Consider the following 6,694-nt stretch of genomic DNA (forward strand, 5'->3'; position numbering starts at 1 on the left):
AAGAAAACGGAAAAAAGAGTTAGGGGTAGAAATTGAAATGAGGTAGGGGGTTAGAAGGTAGATAATCAGACTGATAATGTGATGGATAATTTTATTACTCAAATCAGTATGGTAAAGGATATTTTTGGAGTAACTAATCAAATCAAGTTAGTAATAACTGTAAATTGATAAAAAAAAAATTACAGCGATACTACAATCAACAGTTTTTATGCCAATCTGATTTAGTTTATTTGCGGCGTCTGATTGTGAATGAGCAAGCTTTCTTTTATATAGACGATTTGCTATTGGTCCTTGTTAAGATTTTAAAATAATCTGAATGGGCGACTAGTAGACACTCACTCAGGGCGTGCTCCAATACTTGACTTATTCAACATCCTGAAATGTACGTGTTTGTTCACTCGTATCGGCAGCTTTCTCGTATTATGTTTGTTACCTTAACTGATCACAACAACTACAAGGAAACTGATAAACTACCTTTGATGTTTGTAATGAAATACGATTACTATATAAGAAGAAATGCTGCAGATACGATTTGACACATCTTAGTTCTACAATATAGCTTGCGTAGCTGTTCTGTGTTAACCGTCCGTAAGTTTGAACTGCCAGACTAGAGGGGAGGAAGTCAGTCAACATCCACCCACCCCTCCAACGTTTATGCTGCTTTTTTCTGACTGAATATTGTGATTTGACTACCACCCTTATAATACATTGAACTAAGATCTTGACAAAGTTTTCTTTAAACAAAGAAAAAGATTAGATAAAGAATGAGTTAATCTATAAGAAATACCTACACCATCGATCTGATCTTAAAGAGTACTATTAAACAAAAAATATTTCTTTACTTGAAACTTCATCAACTTCAAAAAGACAGATTTTTGAATATATAACTCATTTGAATTGTTATTAAATATTAAATCTGCACTTAGCTATATTGTATTTTTTGTCGAAAGATTTGTTAGTATATAAGGAAACAATATCAAAATTAGAACAATGAACCTTATTAGAAAACTTTAGATTTTGTATTTCAGTAGAAAGTTGAGAACTCTCTTTCAACGTAGTATAATTATTCTATAATTATTTATAAAACAAACAATCTACCAATGCATTACTTGAACTTTCAATATTTACAGCTATATAGATGTATCAGTGAGCATCCTTTATTTGATATTTTGATAAAGCCATAAAAAATCACCTGAGTGACTTTTCTTTTACAAGAAGATTTATCAGTCACAAGCAGAGTCTGCAAGTTAACCAGGTCTTATCAACATATAAGTTGGTTTTATTATTATAATTGAATATTCTCGTTTAATTTCGATAATTTACTGGTTTAATTAGACAAATATATCTCACCTGAGAACAGACAAAATCTAGTATATTGTCCCTTATGGCTATTATGTATAAGACTGTTGGAGGTTTTAATATTTTGTTTTATATATTTTTATCTGTCTTCTATGTGGAAGTGAAAGTTTTAGCTTAGCTTTCTACGTTTTATATTTGTCTTCTTTGTGGAGGTTTTAGTTCTTTAGATCACTACGTTTTTTGTATTTGTCTCCTCGATGGAAGTGGATGTTTTAGTCTGCGTAGTGATCTATTTTTTGTATTTGTCTCCTCGATGGAAGTGGATGTTTTAGTCTGTAGATCACTACGTTTTTTGTATTTGTCTCCTCGATGGAAGTGGATGTTTTAGTCTTTAGATCACTACGTTTTTTGTATTTGTCTCCTCGGTGGAAGTGGAGGTTTTAGTCTTTAGATCAATACGTTTTTTGTATTTGTCTCCTCGGTGGAAGTGGATGTTTTAGTCTTTAGATCACTACGTTTTTTGTATTTGTCTCCTCGGTGGAAGTGGAGGTTTTAGTCTTTAGATCACTACGTTTTTTGTATTTGTCTCCTCGGTGGAAGTGGAGGTTTTAGTCTTTAGATCACTACGTTTTTTGTATTTGTCTCCTCGATGGAGGTGGATGTTTTAGTCTTTAATGTTCCACGTTTCGTATTTATCTTCTAAATGGACACGGAGATAGTTGACTTTAGTTTTCTATGTTTTGTATTTGTTTTTTCTGTAGTTTTAAATCAAATTTCATTATGATTCTTGGATATCCCAAAGGCTCAGCGATATGTCCGAGGGCTTATAACTTCAAAAACTGTGTTTTGGGCACAGCGTAAGTAGACCATTGTTGCGCTTAGCAACATAAACACAAACGTTATGATGCTCGTATTAGTCTTGTTTTCTTTCTTACGGTGTGTTCTATAAGTAGAAAAAATAGAGTTTTCCTTACACATTTTGGTTAAATTATGTATAGCTTTTCTGTAGAAGCCTTGCAGTAAAAGAATAACATTTCATAATGATGGTTAACTTCATAATACGTGGTTAATAGTTTTTGTATTGTTAAAATATATCATCTTCTTCAGATTCCAAGGAATGAGTCTATCGTTATAGTAAAATCTACTTTACTTCAGTTTAGAAATGCAGAAACATAGTATCTTCAATATCCTAAAAATAAGCAGCATGTAAATGCTTTGAACGCATGTAAATAATAAAAGTTACTACCAAAATGTTAAAATTTTATGGTTTAATTCTAATTAATATTATAAGTTTAAAAAAACGGCTCTATTGTAATACTGTCATGCCCGAAGTACACCACTTCTCTCTGCACGCTTTCTATAATATACTTAGTGTGGGAGAATCACGGTTTCGACAGTATGATCGTACAAAAATCCATAGGAGACTTGACCAGAATGTCTTCGAATGAAGTAGCATGAATACCCGTTTCATTCTCCAGCTGCTTAGGAAATGCGATGGTTGAACTTGAAATATGACTGGAAGCCTTATCTTGGTGAATCCATCCATATCCTGTTGGCCTCGTATTCTTTTTGATTGTGTTGCGTACGGAGTTTTGCTACTGGCCTTTGTGTTCGTCGATTCTCACTTGTTACAAGACGCCGCACTCTGTTTACCAAGGCTGGGGTAGAACTGGATACAGGTGTCCTTCTGTAGATTCCTGGTTCCCGAAATTGTTTAATGTTTACTCGTTTTCCAATGACATTAAGTACAAGGGACATTCCGATCTTAGAAATTCTGATTCCACGATCTGAACACATCTTTATGATCTGTATGTATGAATATTTTGAGTAGTAAACGGTTATAACATACAGTTCCCAAAAACGACATTTTGTTCGGTAACATCACATTATTTAGGAAATGTCGAACAATACCAAAATGTATAAAAATAAAATCAGTAACAACGTTTAAAATAAACAATAAAAACGTTACTTGGCCGACGGCCATCATTAAAAGACGACATGTTTCGGTAGCTTTACGCTGTCATCGTCAGGAGTAAAAACATAGATGACAATTTGGCAGCTTTATAGCGAAAGGTTTGTGAACTTTAAGGGTTATATGAATATTATAAGTAAGAAATGAATATTATTTTCCAAAGCTGTGTGTTAGCACCAGCTAAACCTTCATCTTTATTTGGCAAAGAATTATTGAATTTACGGCACAAAATTTCTACTGGTTCTCCAATATCCAATTCACTTTAAATATTAGGTTAATTTATAATAATTGTTTCATGACATTATATCGAATGACCTGTTTCGACAGTGTTCAGTACGCGGAGGAAGTTACATCTTGATACTACATATGTATTTTTTTATGTTCATTAAGACGATCTTTGAAACTACGTTTAGTTTGACCAGTATATTTTTATAGTATTTGCACCTTAGTTCATATATATCTTTTTTGTACATAAAATATCTTTTTTATCTTTAGTATTAGGAAGTATCGTTTTAATTTTGTTACTTGGTTTGAAAATAAGATTAAAATCATGTTTCTGAACACATTGGCAAGTTGGCTAGTTCACAGTTTCCCAAACTTTTTTGGCCACGGAACACTTTTCAGCTGAAGAAAAGCTTACAGAACACTAGACACACGAAATATCGGTGAAGAGGGTATTTTGCGCCCTCTACATTTGTATATTATTCATTTATTTATTTAATCAAATTACATATTAATTAATTTTTACATTTATATGCTTATAATATATTTTAGATACAAACCTCTCCACTAAGATATTATGTAGAATAGATATGGCATCTTCTATAATTCTTCTTCAATGTAAAATCGATATTATTTAATTCTAATACATAGGAAATATTTCATAATAAGTTATGATCGTACCAAAAGTGTTAAATATTTTATTAAACTTTAAAATCATGATTTTCTCACGGAGCACCTATCAATCTCGGACGGAACATAGTTTGGAAACGCTGAGCTAGTTACACCTTGTATATATAATAAATTTTGTTTTTCAAATTAATTATATCAAAACAACTTCTTATAGCTCCGTCTACGGAAGTATAAGAAGCTGCTAGTTTTGGGGAGAAAATGGGTGACATGATTTTTCAGTCGATTTATTTGTTTTTATTAATAACAACGGTTTAGGGATAGTCCACAGTCTTACAAACCATTATATGTTTGAAAGTACGTGGATGAAATTTTACTCAGTTATTGAAGTATTTCAATACAAAGCATAACAATAGTGTTGAATGTACTGTTGAATATCAGCAAGACCATCAACTTTACTGTTGAATATCAGCAAGACCATCAACTTTACTGTTGAATACCAGCAAGACCATCAACTTTACTATTGAATACCAGTATTCAATAGTAACGTTGATGGTCTTGTTGATATTCAACAGTAAAGTTGATGGTCTTGTCAGTAAGACCATCAACTTTACTGTTGAATATCAGCAAGACCATCAAGTTTAATTTTTTAGACACTTTACAACCGTAAAGCCAACTCTGAATGTGAAGTTTAACACGGAGAAACATTTGCTGGCTTGCATTTGAATTTGACAAGTTACATGTCAACTTTATTTAAGGAAAACTTCACAAAATAATCAAAGTACAAAGTTCCGATATGGTCAGTTTTTATAATTTTATCATATATTGGCAAATATTCTTATGTTAAAAAACAAAAAAACTACCTACTCCATTTCGTAGAGTGTATCCTCAAGTGCAAGTTTATGAACGCCTAATGAATCAAATGTATTAGAGCATGCATTAAATGAGTGTGACGTTCAAATTACTTTCAGATCTTAAGAAGGGTCAGTGATAGACAAAGCACTGTTATAAAAGAGAACTTTCCCATTCATAGGTGGAGGATGCAAATTAACGCTATAATCAGCATGAAAATCGCTACTAGTTGGAGATATGTGTTTTAGGGGTTATTATAGTGAGATCAAAATATTGAACGATATTTTTGGAACACATAACCAAATCAGATTTGAGTAAATAGTAAAAATAAGTTCGTGACGGATGTTATAGATTATATAGACAAATTATATTCGTAATAACGTTGGATTTTTTTTTTCAAATAAAGTTAGTGAACGGTATTTTTGGAATCATTAATCAAATCAGGGTGGTTGTGGAATTACTAATCAAGTCAAAATTATGAAGGATGCTAGAGTTATTAGTCAAGTCAAGGTGAAAAATGATGGTTGGGAAGTTATTAGACAAATTATGATGAAGAAGGACGTTATTAGTCAAGTTAAAATGTTGAAAGATGCTAGAGTTATTAGACAAATTATGATGAAGAAGGACGTTATTAGTCAAGTTAAAATGCATTAAATATTAACTTAAATCAGGATCCAGTTTAGAATGGTTATTGTGGATGTGTGTATTTAATTCATATACAAATAAAAAATTAGTACTCTAACTTTCTTTAGTGAAACGGATACAAAACTCAGTTTTTTATACCGGATTTCTCGTTTATTTTGTATTTTGAAACAATTCAGAGTTAAACAACAATTGTTATCTACAAAAGGATTTGTACCAGATATCCAATCTGCCTTGTTGAATATGCTTGCTCCCTGTATTTGCTGTTACTTTCTCAAATATGAAAACATATGGAATGCAAACTTAAGATAAATAACCTGGCTTTTCGTAAGTTAAATAAATTTTAATATCGTTGATAAGCTTTATGGTGGAAATGTTTTTATACAATTAAAACTGAGACGTTTAGATTCACAAGAGTAAGCCATCTTTAGGCAATGTTAATAGTACTTTGCTTGAAGATGGCCCGCTCGTATAAGCTGAAATGTCGCAGTTTTAATTTTATAACACACATATAAGTTCGGTATGTTAAAGCTATTCACGACAGCAAATATAATCAATCTGTGGTATCATCATCCCTTAACACTAAATAAATCTTTGCTAAATATAAAGGCTAACCTTCTATGGATTTTTCTAGTCCTGAGATTAAGGCTAACCTTTTTTTACTAGGTTGTCACCGTAATGATTCGAACACTGTGAAGAAGTCAAAGTTTCCATGGCAACGCATACAGCCATAGCTGAGACATGAATAGGAGGATTGCTTAAGATGGATGGCAAAATGAGCTTCGCCTGAGGTTAGAGTACAAAGCAATTAGTCGCTTCTAAACTTATAAAGTATCACTAATCTTACAGCATCGATCACCACCGGCTTATGGCACAGCAGCTAGCTACGTAGTTATTGATTCTCTAAAACTAGAGTCTTGAAATGAAAAAATAATAATAATCGAAGAAACTAGATAAAGTAAAGAGATGAAAGTACTCTTTCTCAAAAATTCTTAATTACCATATCTTGATATTTTAGTAAGCTGAAAAAACAATGTTGTCAACAAAGCGAGTTTTGTATAGAAAAATCAAATCTGTCTA

The 6,694-nt window shown here is 32.0% G+C and overlaps 1 protein-coding gene across 2 annotated transcripts in view; it reads right to left on the bottom strand.

Annotated features, from left to right (window-relative positions):
- LOC106461060 (E3 ubiquitin-protein ligase TRIM9-like) overlaps positions 1–6,694 on the bottom strand; it is an 84,033-nt gene that overhangs the window by 32,723 nt on the left and 44,616 nt on the right. The gene's annotated exons all lie outside the window — the stretch shown is intronic.

Source organism: Limulus polyphemus, unplaced genomic scaffold (assembly GCF_000517525.1).
Source record: "Limulus polyphemus unplaced genomic scaffold, Limulus_polyphemus-2.1.2 Scaffold890, whole genome shotgun sequence".
Lineage (NCBI taxonomy): Eukaryota > Metazoa > Arthropoda > Merostomata > Xiphosura > Limulidae > Limulus > Limulus polyphemus.